Genomic DNA, 14,279 nt, shown 5'->3' with positions numbered 1-14,279 from the left:
AAAGATCAGACCAGAAAGGGGCGCTTGATAGCAGGTCAAAAACCATTTTCCTCACAAATAGCATAGGGCATATTAGAATACATTGTGTTCATTTTCATCAAGTAAGCGGCATTGAAAGAATGGATTCTTGTAGGCAGCCTTAGAAATATCAATAACGTAAATGCTTAGCAAGAAATGCATCCACACATTTCCTGGCCTGGCATCCGGAGTTGTTGTGAACTCTCTTCACCTTGCTTCACTGCACACCTACAATTGAATTACACTTTTGTGTCCTACAGGGTTATCATTTGGGTCTCTATAAGAGCTGGATTCAAAAGGATAAACCATAAATACGGCTAGAATGGTCATGATAGAGATGACAATAATTTTTTAAAAATACACAAAATAGAGAGCCTGGAGGACCTGGGTGGCCTGCTGTCTTCCAGTTTAGAGACCGAAAGCTAAGATACATCAGAAATACATCTACAAGTGGAACAACTCCTACAGAACACCTACTGAATGCTGGCAGAAGACCTCAGACCTCCCAAAAGGCAAGAAAGTCCCCACGTCCCTGGGTAGGGAAACAGAAAAAAGAATAAACAGGAAAAAAAAGAATAGGGACAGGACCTGCACCAGTGGGAGGGAGCCGTGAAGGAGGAAAGGTTTCCACACACTAGAAGCCCCTCCGTGGGCGGAGACTGCGGGTGGCGGAGAAGGGGAGCTTCGGAGCCGCGGAGGAGAGCTCAGCAACAGGGGTGCGGAGGGCAAAGCGAGGAGATTTCCGCACAGAGTATCGGTGACGACAGCACTCACCAGCGGGAGAGGCTTGTCTGCTCACGCACCGGGGCGGGCGGGGCTGGGAGCTGAGGCTCGGGCTTCGGTCGGAGCGCAGGGAGAGGAGGCGTGAACACAGCCTGAAGGGGTTAGTGCACCATGGCTAGCCGGGAAGTAGTCCCGGAAAAAGTCTGGACCTGCCGAAGAGGCAAGAGACTTTTTCTTCCCTCTTTGTTTCCTGGTGCGCGAGAAGAGGGGATTAAGAGTGCCGCTTAAAGGAGCTCCAGAGACCGGCATGAGCTGCGGCTAACAGCGTGGATCCCAGAGACGGGCATGAGATATATCCCAGTGATGCAAGGATTCTTCAATATACGCAAATCAATCAATGTGATACACCAAATTAACAAATTGAAGGAGAAAAGCCATACGATTAACTCAATAGATGCAGAGAAAGCTTTCGACAAAATTCAATACCCATTTATGATAAAAACCGTCGAGAAAGTAGGCATTGAGGGAACTTTCCTCAACATAATAAAGGCCATATATGACAAACCCACAGCCAACATCGTCCTCAATGGTGAAAAACTGAAAGCATTTCCACTAAGATCAGGAACAAGACAAGGTTACACACTCTCACCACTCTTATTCAACATAGTTTTGGAAGTTTTAGCCACAGCAATCAGAGAAGAAAAGGAAATAAACAGAATCCAAATTGGAAAAGAAGAAGTAAAGCTGTCACTGTTTGCAGATGACATGATTCTATACATAGAGAATCCTAAAGATGCTACCAGAAAACTACTAGAGCTAATCAATGAATTTGGTAAAGTAGCAGGATACAAAATTAATGCACAGAAATCTCTGGCATTCCTATACACTAATGATTAAAAATCTGAAGGTGAAATCAAGAAAACACTCCCATTTACCACTGCAACAAAAAGAATAAAATATCTAGGAATAACCCTACCTAAGGAGTCAGAAGACCTGTATGCAGAAAATTATAAGACACTGATGAAAGAAATTAAAGATGATAGAAACAGATGGAGAGACATACCATGTTCTTGGATTGGAAGAATCAACATTGTGATAATGACTCTACTACCCAAAGCAGTCTACAGATTCAATGCAATCCCTATCAAACTACCACTGGCACTTTTCACAGAACTAGAACAAAAAATTTCACAATTTGTATGGAAACACAAAAGACCCCGAATAGCCAAAGCAATCTTGAGAATGAAAAACGGAGCTGGAGGAGTCAGGCTCCCTGACTTCAGAATATACTACAAAGCTACAGTAATCAAGATAGTATGGTACTGGCACAAAAACAGAAATATAGATCAACGGAACAGGATAGAAAGCCCAGGGATAAACCCATGCACATACGGTCACCTTATCTTTGATAAAGGAGGCAGGAATGTACAGGGGAGAAAGGACAGCCTCTTCAACAAGTGGTGCTGGGAAAACTGGACAGGTACATGTAAAAGTATGAGATTAGATCACTCCCTAACACCATACACAAAAATAAGCTCGAAATGGATTAAAGACCTAAATGTAAGGCCAGAAACTATCAAACTCTTAGAGGAAAACATAGGCAAAACCCTCTATGACATAAATCACAGCAAAATCCTTTTTGACCCACCTCCTAGAGAAATGGAAATAAAAACAAAAATAAACAAATAGGACCTAATAAAACTTCAGCTTTTGCACAGCAAAGGAAACCATCAGCAAGACCAAAAGACAACCCTCAGAATGGGAGAAAATATTTGCAAATGAAGCAACTGACAAAGGATTAATCTCCAAAATTTACAAGCAGCTCATGCAGCTCAATAAGAGAAAAACAAACAACCCAATCCAAAAATGGGAAGAAGACCTAAATAGACATTTCTCCAAAGAAGATATACAGACTGTCAACAAACACATGAAAGAATGCTCAACATCATTAATCATTAGAGAAATGCAAATCAAAACTACAATGAGATATCTTCTCACACCAGTCAGAATGGCCATCATCAAAAAATCTAGAAACAATAAATGCTGGAGAGGGTATGGAGAAAAGGGAACACTCTTGCACTGCTGGTGGGAATGTGAATTCATACAGCAACCATGGAGAACAGTATGCTGGTTCCTTAAAAACTGCAAATAGAACTACCATATGACCCAGCAATCCCACTACTGGGCATATACCCTGAGAAAACCATAGTTCAAAAAGAGTCATGTACCAAAATGTTAATTGCCGCTGTATTTACAATAGCCCGGAGATGGAAACAACCTAAGTGTCCATCATCAGATGAATGGATAAAGATGTGGCACATATTTACAATGGAATATTACTCAGGCATAAAAAGAAACGGAATTGAGCTATTTTTAATGAGGTGGATGGACCTAGAGTCTGTCATACAGAATGAAGTAAGTCAGAAAGAGAAAGACAAATACCGTATGCTAACACATATATATGGAATTTAAGGGGAAACAATGTCATGAAGAACCTAGGGGTAAGACAGGAATAAAGACACAGACCTACTAGAGAATGGAGTTGAGGATATGGGGAGGGGGAAGGGTAAGCTGTGACAAAGTGAGAGAGTGGCATGGGCATATATACACTACCAAACGTAAAATAGATAGCTAGTGGTGCTTTGTGACCACCTAGAGGGGTGGGATAGGGAGGGTGGGAGAGAGGGAGACACAAGAGGGAAGAGATATGGGAACATATGTATATGTATAACTAATTCACTTTGTTATAAAGCAGAAACTAACACACCATTGTAAAGCAATTATACTCCAATAAAGATGTAAAAAAACATACACAAAATATAGCTTTATAAAGCAATGAATCACATATGTTTGACTGATTGAAAAAAACCTGCAAAGCTACAATGTAAAAACTCTGAAGCAGAGTCCTGATACTCCCTTCTGGCTGAACAGTAAATAATGACTTCGGAAGAATGACATGAGGATAAAAATGTCACGATGAATTGCTACAAGAAAAGATCAAGTAGCCCTGGTAATTAAGAGTCTATCATTTTGACATGAAGGAAAGAAATCATAAGTGGTGTCAAATATCTGGGAAAGACATGAGCTTGTCATTTCAATACAGAGGCAAGGGAAAATCAGCTTGATTAGAAGAGGGCACTTCGGCAAATAAGAGCACTTTGTGTTTTTTGATAGTTTGTACTCCTGCAAACATCTTTTAAAGGAAAAAAAGCAAAAGCTGCCCATTAACAGTTCCTTTAAGTGTATTTAGACAGCAAATAGCATTTAATAAGAGCTGTAGCTTAGGTCAATGCACATATTTGTGGTGTGGGTCAGTGTCTTGTTTCTATTACATCTGACAGATGCAACATCTCACTTTGACTTAAATATAATGTGGCTCCTAAGAAATGCAGTTACTTTGTATGCCAGTTTGTTATACCTGAAGACTTCCGGGGATAAGGTGACCATAGCAATGTAGAATGTCTGAGAGTTCCGTGACCACCTTATCCTGCATTTCCTTTAAAGTTTTTTTAAAAAATCCTTTTATCTAGGCACTTTAGATATAGTGTCTAATTTCATAGCGTCTGCTTTTTGGATATGAAAACTAACCATCAGAGGAGTCAAGTCACTTGCCCAAGGTCACACAGCATAGAATAGGAGAATAGGAATTTGCCCTAAGGTTTGTCAGATACTTTCAAAGCCTATATCATTTTCCCTATAGTATGATAACTGTGTAAGAATACTGATGTAAAGGCAGGAAGACCTGCAGAATGGTGTCAGTTTTGTTACTGACTCAACATATGATCATGGGGAAATCAGCCTTTAATGCTTGTCTGCTTGTCCTCCTGTCCACTTGTCATTCTGTAGACCAATTCCTTCTCACCACAGCTCATGATGTTCATTGGCTTATTTCTGTCATTTTAGCAGCATGATCCTTTCATAAATACTCGTGGAATCAGGATGAATAGGAGGTTGAGTTTGCTCCCATAGGCTTCTAGGATAGTGACACAAAGGTAGTCCCTCAGGGAGTTATATCAAGCAGGGAAGGAGGAAAAGATTAGAATCCACCACACCAGTCTTTCCTTCTTATCACCTTTGGCTGGATTCCCTGAGTCTGCCGTCCTTAGTGAGGTCTCTGGAACTTAGGCAGTACCACAGAAATGCAGAAAGTCCTAAACAGATTATTTAATCGATTGTGTTATCTCTGCTAGTAGTCTCTTACATTAGCTGGAATAATTGATAGTAGACTGCAATAACAATGAACTTACTGATGGAAATTGGTGGGATCTATCTCACAAAGCAGAATGGGCAGAGTTACCAAAGACAGTAAGTAACTCTTCACCTACTTACCCTGGCAGAGGGGAAAGAATGCAAGCTACTTCTTAGAATACTAAGAAACAATTTTTTTTCCTCTTTAAAAAGAATTTGGATAATATTCAATGATGCTTAATCTCTATTAATATTCATATAAATAACTGAGAGGTGATACTACCAACCACATCAATAATCATGATGATGAAAAGTCTGAGGTGCATTCTTGATAGGGTAGCAGACAATATTAAATGCTGGGCAGGGGAGAAACATCAATTTGTCAAGCATCCTCAGATGCCAGAGGAAACACCACAAGGTTCTTCACAGACTTTACCTCATTTTAATACAGAAACAATCCAAGCATTGTCAGTATTTTTGTCTTCATTCTGCTGATGAAAGAGCTAAGGACCATAGAGGATAGTGACTTGCTCAGAATCCCACAGCTAATCAGGACAGAGCTGTCATGACTTCAGAAGCCTTTGCTCTTTCCACTACATGATGCTAAAGCATCTGGGCTCTCTCAGCTGGTCCTCCTTAGCCTTTGTGATTGAAGACACACATTTAACAGATGGGGAAGGGTACAGTTGTAGCTTTATAGCAGAGTGCAATGTTCCCCTCTGTGCAGACAACTTGTCATGTCCCTCATTATCACTAGGATCTAACCAACTGAACAAACTAACCCAGATTTAGAATCAGAAAAAATAAAAGCTCTGCCTAGATACTGGCACATGCTGGTTCACATCTAATTAACTCCCTTAACGGCCCTTGGAAGGAGAGAGGTGGCATTATCAGCCTCTTGACAGATGAGGAAACTGAGCCAAAGAAAGCTGAAATGAGTTATCCAGCACCACTCAGAAAGTAGTTACAGAACTGGGAAGAGACCCATGGCCTTTGGACTCTTCTTTCAGCTTATCAGCAAGAACATTCCACATCAAACACAAGGCACTATAATATACAGCTCCAGCTGTATAGGCCAATTATTCTTTGAAAATAAAATATTATAGAAACATATTTTTAAATGAAAATGGTAGCTTAATTTCTATGATATCCATCCAGGTTTGGAGAAAAAACTAACTAGTGAATATGGACCTGAACTTTAGATTAACAAATTCTATTTTTCAACAAATGATTTTATCAACACGTTCCAAACTGGTGCATTTTGCAGTTTGGAAGAGACATGTCCCTAATAAATACTCTGTGTCTGTTCGGGTTCCAAATGTGAATAATAAATAAAGGATCATTGTAGAAATCCAACCATGAGACCAAAGCCCACATCTCCATGTCATTCAAAATAAGAGATTAAAAACAGATAACTCTCATTTTATGAAGTCCCATTTTGTCCTGTCTTTTGTCAGCTTGACTTTTCTGGTTTTCTAGAAATGCAGTCAGAAAGAATTCCAGTGCTGACCATTTGGAGAGCACTCAAAAATGACTAGTTGAGTCGTAGAAGGAAGAATGGTTTTGATCTGAGATATAATAATACTCTAGCTACTGTTTATAAGCTCTTATTATGCTTTGGGCACTGTGATAAATTATGCTTGACATGCACTGTTTCCTTTAATCCTTACAGGAAACCTCAGAGAGAGCTTCTCTTATTTATTATCATTCACATTTTAAAGACATGGAAACTGAGGCACAGTATGTTGACATATTTCACACAGCTGTAAGAGTCAGAGCAGGCATTCAAACTCAAGACTGATTCCAGTGCCTAAGATCTTAAATAATGTTTGATGTAATTCTTCTGCCAAGAAGCCTATACAGAGTTACAGAACCAACGTGTCTGCTGAGTAAAACAGTCCTAATTCCCAGGGGAAGATCATACTGGGCTGTTAGCCAGTACACTGTATTATCCCTCATTCTCTGCAATGAAGACCAGGAGTCATTGCCTATCAGTCAACAGGCATTTATGCAGTATATACTGCGAGGAGAGCTCTAGACAAGGGACAGCAAGGGTAGCAAGGAAAACTGACCGAGGAAGCAAACATAGCAACAAACTCACAGAAATCTCGAATTTGACTTGCAGAAAGGAAGAATTGACCACAAAAAAATATTACTAAGTTGAAATTGAGACTTCCTGAAGAAAGGACAGTTTGGAAAATATGCATTCAGCCAGTCATTTATTCTGAAGATAGGAATTGAATTCAAAAATAGGAACTGTGTAGCAGTAGTTTATGATAAGAAGTGATTGCTTCATAGATAGCAATCACTGTCCATGAAACTGAAACGGATTCACAGACGTAGAGAACAGACTTGTAGTTGTCAAGGTTGGGGGAGTGGGAGAGGCATGGACTGGGAGTGTGGCATTTGTAGATGCAAACAAAAAAGAACAAAAACAGAAGTGATTGCTTGACCAAATTAATCATTTCACCCCAAACCAGTATGCACGTGTGTGTGTGTTTGGGTAGACACTATCAAAACTATGCAAAACTGGCTGATCACTAATTAATGTTTATATTTGTTGTTTAATGAGTCTTATATGTTATAACTGAAATGTATCTATGATTTGGATTAAAAATGATTATACAACTTCTTTGAGACAGATGAAATATATAATACATGAGGAGTTCAGTTTCCCCTTTTATCTCTTGGTTCTCAGATCTTCGTTCTCAGACCAGGACTTACACCACTGACCTCCAGTTTCCTGATTCACAAGCCTTTGGCCTCAGACTTACACCATCACCTTCCCTGTTTCTCAGGTCTTTGGACTTGGGCTGAATTATACCACCAGTTTTCCTGGTTTTCCATCTTGCAGAGGACAGACTGTGGGACTTCTCAGCCTCCATAATCATGTTAGTCAGTTCCTAAAATAGATCTCCTCTTATCTCTATCTATCTGTATGTATATCTGTATCTATATCTATCTATAGATATATATTCTATTGATTCTATTTCTTTGGAGAACTGTAATATCGTATGTAACAAAGCACCCCAAATTCAGTAACTTACACTTATATTCATTTTCTATTGCTCACATATCTGTGTGATTGAGTTTGGGCTTAGCTAAATGGAGATGCTCTCCACAGCAGGTCTGTGGGTTGGCTAAGGCAGCTATGCTTCCAGCTGTGAAATGTGAGTGGCACCACTTCAAGAGTTTTTCATTCTTTCCTTGAGATCTGCAGGATAACTGAGGTATTTTCTTCTGGAAATGAGAGAGGAACAAAAGGGTGAGCATACAAGGACTCTTAAAGTTGAGTGTTCAGAATGGCACGTTAGCAGTTCCAGCTACATGCCATCGGATAACACAAGTCACAAATTCAAGCTTAAAAATCAAGAAATAGGGAAATAAACTTCTCTCACAATGAGACCACGGCAAACATATGGATACATGGAGAGGTGAAGAATATACTCAATCTACCACAGCATGGTAAAGAATTAGGAGCTTATTCTGTTATCATGGTATTGGAAGATTTTAGCAATGGAGTGAGATGATCTGCCTTATATTTTAGAAGGAACTCATGTTGCAGTGAAGAGAATATAGAGTAAAGGGCAAGAGTGAGAGCAGGAAGATCAGTCAGGAGGCCATTGCAGGAGACTAAGCAAGAGATGGTATAGCTTTGATTAAAATATAATAGTGATAAATGTGTCGAGGGATGGTTTGACGCAAGGTATAATATGAAAATAAATTTAGCAGAATTGCTGATGAATTTCATGTGGGACCTTAAAGAAAAAGGAAGGAAATCAGCAACATCCAGGTAATGTTGGTGCCATTTATTAACAGGGGGGAGAACTGGAGGAGATATGATCATTATTGACTTCTCAGCACTGTCATTACAAATCACTGTCCTAGTGGGACATCTTTATGGACAGGTGTGCACCATATCCTTTGGATGATCTGGGACTTCCTAAGGATGGAGAATCATTGCTTTATTAGCTCTTCTTTCTCCAAAGGGGCCTAGGCTTCAAGTACTGGGTCAAAGGAAAGGCTTAAGCCAGGTCTTAGTGGTCAAATTTAACGAGTTCTCAAATTTACACTTTGGGGATTAAATAATTAAATTATTTGAAGAGAGCTAGGGAGCCACATAATAATAATACGTCTAAATGAGAATGATTGAGAACCAAATTAGGGCACTTACACCCTCAGAAAATAACAACCAATAGAAAAGAAACAGAGTGATTTTAATCACTGAGCAATATCAGGAAAAGGCATTTACTTGCTATTGTGTAGACACAGCCTAACATAGAAGTTTAAACCTTCCCCAGATTGCCTGCATCTTGAGAGGAAGACATTCAGTAAACCGTAAATTGAACTCCCCTCCCCCAAGTTTTGTCAGTATCATAATAACGATGCTGCCAATAAGACATGTAAAAGGAAAGCTTATAGATGAACAATGACAATGCTTATTGACATGATATCTCCATTATTTATGTGCCTCACAAATAGAAACTTAAATGCACAGGGAAATCAATAGGATAAAGAGGAATCATTGCTCAGTTTATTCTTAAAGCTACCAGGCTAAAGAATAATTTTAAAAATATAGATGTGCAATATGATTAGGAGAGTTAAAAATTCTGAACATCTTGTATTCATGCACTCACTGCAAATGCAACATTGATCTTTTTAAAAAAGGCTTCAATTTTGTGTGTGTGTGCATGTGTGTATCATGCACACTATAAAAATTAAAACTAATTTTACCTCACTGCCAAGTTTGTGTTCTAGGATTAAGTCAGCCCCAATTTCTTTGTTGGTAGACAACTTCTAAAGAGAGGATTTTCATATGGAAGAGTCAGTTATGGAGGTGAAAATCAATTGTTCCTCTCACACTAACCTATCCCTCAAAGGTAGTGACTAGTCAGGAAAATAGAAACCTCCAGTAGCAAAGAATTCGTCAGCTGAATTTAAAGCCATTCCCTATATGTGGCTTTGTAAATGCACTCAAATCTAAACTCCTTGCGTGTTTCCATTTATAGAAGCTCTCTTGAATTACTCTATCTTAAGCATTGTATCAATACGTGCCACTGAATATTACACTTTTAGAGTGGCTTGGAAGAAGATTTTGGCCCCTGTAAATAGACAACTTAACTGTGGATTTTCCCTGGAGTGACATATTGAGTATGTGCTACGACATCATGTACAGAAGCTCAGGGAATAGAGGATCATTGTGACAAAGTAAGGGATTGTGTATCAAAGTTTCTCTGGTGGTTTAAATTTACAATATTCTTTCTTGTGCATTTCCTGGGACTTTTGTTGTTGTTGTTATTTTTGTTTTGTTCATTTGTTTTTATTTTTTGATTGATTTTAGAGTCTCTTTGGAAAAGTTTAAGCTTCATAGGCACACAGACAGCCCTAATTTGAATCTTGGACTTGTCATTTTCTAGCTGTGAAACCTTGAATAAGTTCACCATTTATTCATCTGTAAAATAGGAATAGCAGTAGAACCTACCTCAATATTATCATTAAGATAATGCATGTAAAGTGTGTAGCAAAGTCTGATACAGTAGATAATCACATATGTTAACTGCTACTACTCCTGATATTACTACACTCCATCACCACCAGCATCACCATCACCACCACCATCACTATCTCCACCGCCACCACAACCATCACTACTGTCTTCATCCATTTGGACTGCTATCATGAAATACCACAAACTGGGTAGCTTATAAACAACACAAATTTATTCCTTGCAGTTCTAGAGGTTGGGGAGCCTAGGGTCAAGTCACCAGTATGGTCAGGTAAGGGCCCTCTTTGTAGTTTGTAGCTGGTGCCTTTTCACTATGGCCTTACATTGTGTGAGGAGTTAGGGATCTCTTTGGAGTCTCTTTTATAAGGCATTAATCCCATTCATGAGGGTTCCACCTTCATGATTTAATCACCTGCAAAAGTACCCACCTAGTAATGTCATGATCTTTGGGGGTTGGGATTTCAACATATAAATTTTGAGGGGACATAAGCATTCAGACCATAACAACTACGTACTTGATTACTGTGAAGAAAAATGTGGTGGGAAGGGAAAGAAAATAATTCTCTCTACCTCTCCAATTGGTATGAGAGCCTTATCCTTTGTTAAGGGAAGCAGACTCAATGAAATATGTATCAAATCTTATATTATCTTTCAAATTTTTATGCTTCCAAATAAACTAGTTTTTCAAACAGCTTGTTTGGCTTCAGAGAAAAGAAATGGTTAACTAGCACAATTATTCTACTAGTTGGTATCATGCAGGTCAATCCAATTGGTGGGATAAAATTATTTATTTTTCCACTGAGAAAAGGCAAACTTGCCAGAGGATATCTGTGATCAGTTGCAAAGCTCTTAAAATCCTGTGCTCTTTGCCCAGAGCTACTGGACTCCTTTATGTGATTGCATTGAAGGAGTATTTGTTTCTTGGAAATTACTAACATAGATGCTTAAAAACATGATTTATAATAACAATAAAATACATTACGCATGAAATGGGAACTCATTCTAGTGACCTTTTTATCTATCTTTGACAAGATGCTTGAAAAATGTGAGAGGTGCACAGTAACCAAGCTACAATTAGCAAAACTATTCTGTTCCATTATCTTTCTATTGAAACTGGGGAAACAAGTGTGCAAAGATAAAGGTCAAGAAAGTTAGACAAGGGTGCAGAGCCATTGATGGAACGAAAAAAAAAAACCCATTTTCCTGAATTAAAGCCAACTTTTTAATGGGTAATTTAACAATACCCAGTTAAGTCAACTAAACACTACTTCCCTTGTTTTATGAGGGTTTGTATATTAGAGAGAGAGAGAGAGAGAGAGAGAGAGAGAGAATGAGCATCATCGCATTCATTAACTTACTAAATTATTACAGTAAGAATATATATTTTAATAAATTCAATAGAAAACAAAAAAGCAGCCTAGATTGTATAGAACAAAATAGAGTCTATTAATCTATTATTCACTCAAGAATATAGTATTTTAATTTGTGAAAAATTATCTTGTTTTTCTTCAAAAAGTGTTCCAGGTTGAAAGAAGCACTTCTGGAATGCCAGAGTAAAAACTTCTGCATAATCCACTTTTCCATAAAAGCAATGAGAAAGCTGGCAAAAATATTCAAAGTTAGTATTTTAAAAATTGTAGAAATTGGCCCAAAGCTTGCAAAACTCCAAAGAATGTTTATTCGAGAAAAAGTATCACATCTCTGTGAAATATCGATTGTGTAGTGTTTAAAACTTGACTTTTCCCTATTCTCCTCTCCCCAGTTTTGCAGTAACTTTGAAGCCCATTAGCCTCCCAACTGTGGTAGCTCTGAAAAGCAATTGAGCAGTCAATGGAGGAGGCAGAGTTTGGAGCTGGCCCCAAATCCCCATGTGTAAAGAATTGTCACTATTTGACTTGTCTGGCAGCTCCTGGAAAAGCCCTGCTTAAATAATGTGTCTTTATTTGACCTCACTTAGTGCATGACCAGTGCAAGTTGACCTATTCTTAGAGCATTTGTTAAAAACAATCAGCCACACTTGTATAACACTTCAGCTGCCTGATGTGTGGATATCAGTTGGAACAAACAAGAGATTGACCAAAAAACATGAAAGGGATATCTGGGGAATGAGATATGCATAGCAGGCTTTGAAAAACTCAAACATATTCCTGGGAATAAGGAAAGCATGTGCAGGGTTATGTGTATACCCAAGAAATACATGAGAAACACCAAATCTCTAATTTCTGGATGTCCTTGAGTCTCTGTACAAGCCAGAAGTGAGGGTGGACACAGATTTTCTAAGTGACTTCCAGAATGTAGAAGGCATGCCCCAACATATACACAGAGCCCCTCAGCAAAGACTTGAGCTAGCAGAAGAATGAATAACAATCTTAAACATAAGTCAATTGAGAATATTCAGTCTGAAGATCAGAAAGTAAAGGAATAAAGAAGAATGAACAGAGCTTCAGAAGTCTGTGGGATGCAATTAAACACACCAAAAAAACACATAATGAGAGTACAACATAAGAGTTAGAGAAATGGGCAGAAAGAATATTTTTTAAAAAAACAATGGCTGAAAATTTCCTAAATTTGCTGGAAAATATTAATCTACACATCTAGAAATCTCAGTGAACTCCAGGAAGAAAAACTGGACGACATGTACACCTTAAGACATCATAGTTAAACTGTCAAATGACAAAGACAAGGCAAGCGAATCATGAAAAAGCAAGAGAAAGTTGACTCATGAAGTACAGGGTATACTCAATAACATTAACAGCTAACTTATCAGAAAACATGGAAGCTGAATGAAATAGACTATCAACAAGGCTATCCTTCAAAAACAAAGGATAAATTATGCCATTCATAGAAAAACAAAAACTGAGAATTTGTTGCTATCTGACCTGCTATAAGAAATACTAAAGACAGTCCTTCAGGTATAAATGAACAGACACTTGAAAAGGACTTGAATTCACATGAAGAAATAAAAAGCACTGGTAAATATAAGTACATGAGTAAATAAAAAAGAGGAGGGAAAGCATTTTTCCCCTCCTATCTGATTTAAATGACAACTGCATAATGTAACAATTACATATCTTTGTTAATAGGCACAGAATGTATGAAGATACAATTTGCTTGATAAAGAAGGGGAAAGGAAATGGAGCAATGTAGGAGCAAAGACATTTATTCTATGGAAATTAAGATGATATTAATCCAATTTAGATTGGTATAAATTAAGATGTTAATTGTAATCACCAGAGCAACTACTAAGAAAATAAGAAAAACACTATGGTGTAAAAAAAGGTACACTTTTTTTTTCAATATTTTTATTGCAAAGCATTTAGTATGAAAGCAAGGTAGTCTGTCTAATTTGAATTACCAACTTTCATTTCTCACAGGGAATAAGATTTTTTTAATTTAATTTTTTTTTTTTGCAAACCGGTTTTCTTTAAATTGAAGCATGGTTGATTTACTATGTTATATTAGTTTCAGGTGTACAATCTAGTGATTCAATATTTATATAGCTTATATGCCATTTAAAGTTATTACAAAATAATGGCTATATTCCCCTGTGCTATACAGGTATATCCTTGTTGCATATGTATTTTATACCTAGTATTTTGTATCTCTTACCTGTATCCCTATCTTGCCCCTCCCTCCCTTCCTTCACTCCACTAGTAACCAGTAGATTCTTCTCTATATCTGTCAGTCTGTTTAAGTTTTGTTATATTCAGTTGTTTTCTTCTTTAGATTCCACATATAAATGATAACATGGCGTATTTGTCTTTCTCTGTCTGACTTAGTTCACTAAGCATAATACCTTGTAGGTCCATCCACATTGCTGCAAATGGCAGAATTTCATTATATA

The sequence above is a fragment of the Delphinapterus leucas genome, chromosome X (assembly GCF_059928025.1).
Source record: "Delphinapterus leucas isolate spDelLeu-1000000601 "Yukka" chromosome X, BTC_Dleu_Yukka2, whole genome shotgun sequence".
Taxonomy (NCBI): Eukaryota; Metazoa; Chordata; class Mammalia; order Artiodactyla; family Monodontidae; genus Delphinapterus; species Delphinapterus leucas.
The sequence above is the reverse complement of the archived record's forward strand: the minus strand, read 5'-3'. Positions refer to the sequence as shown.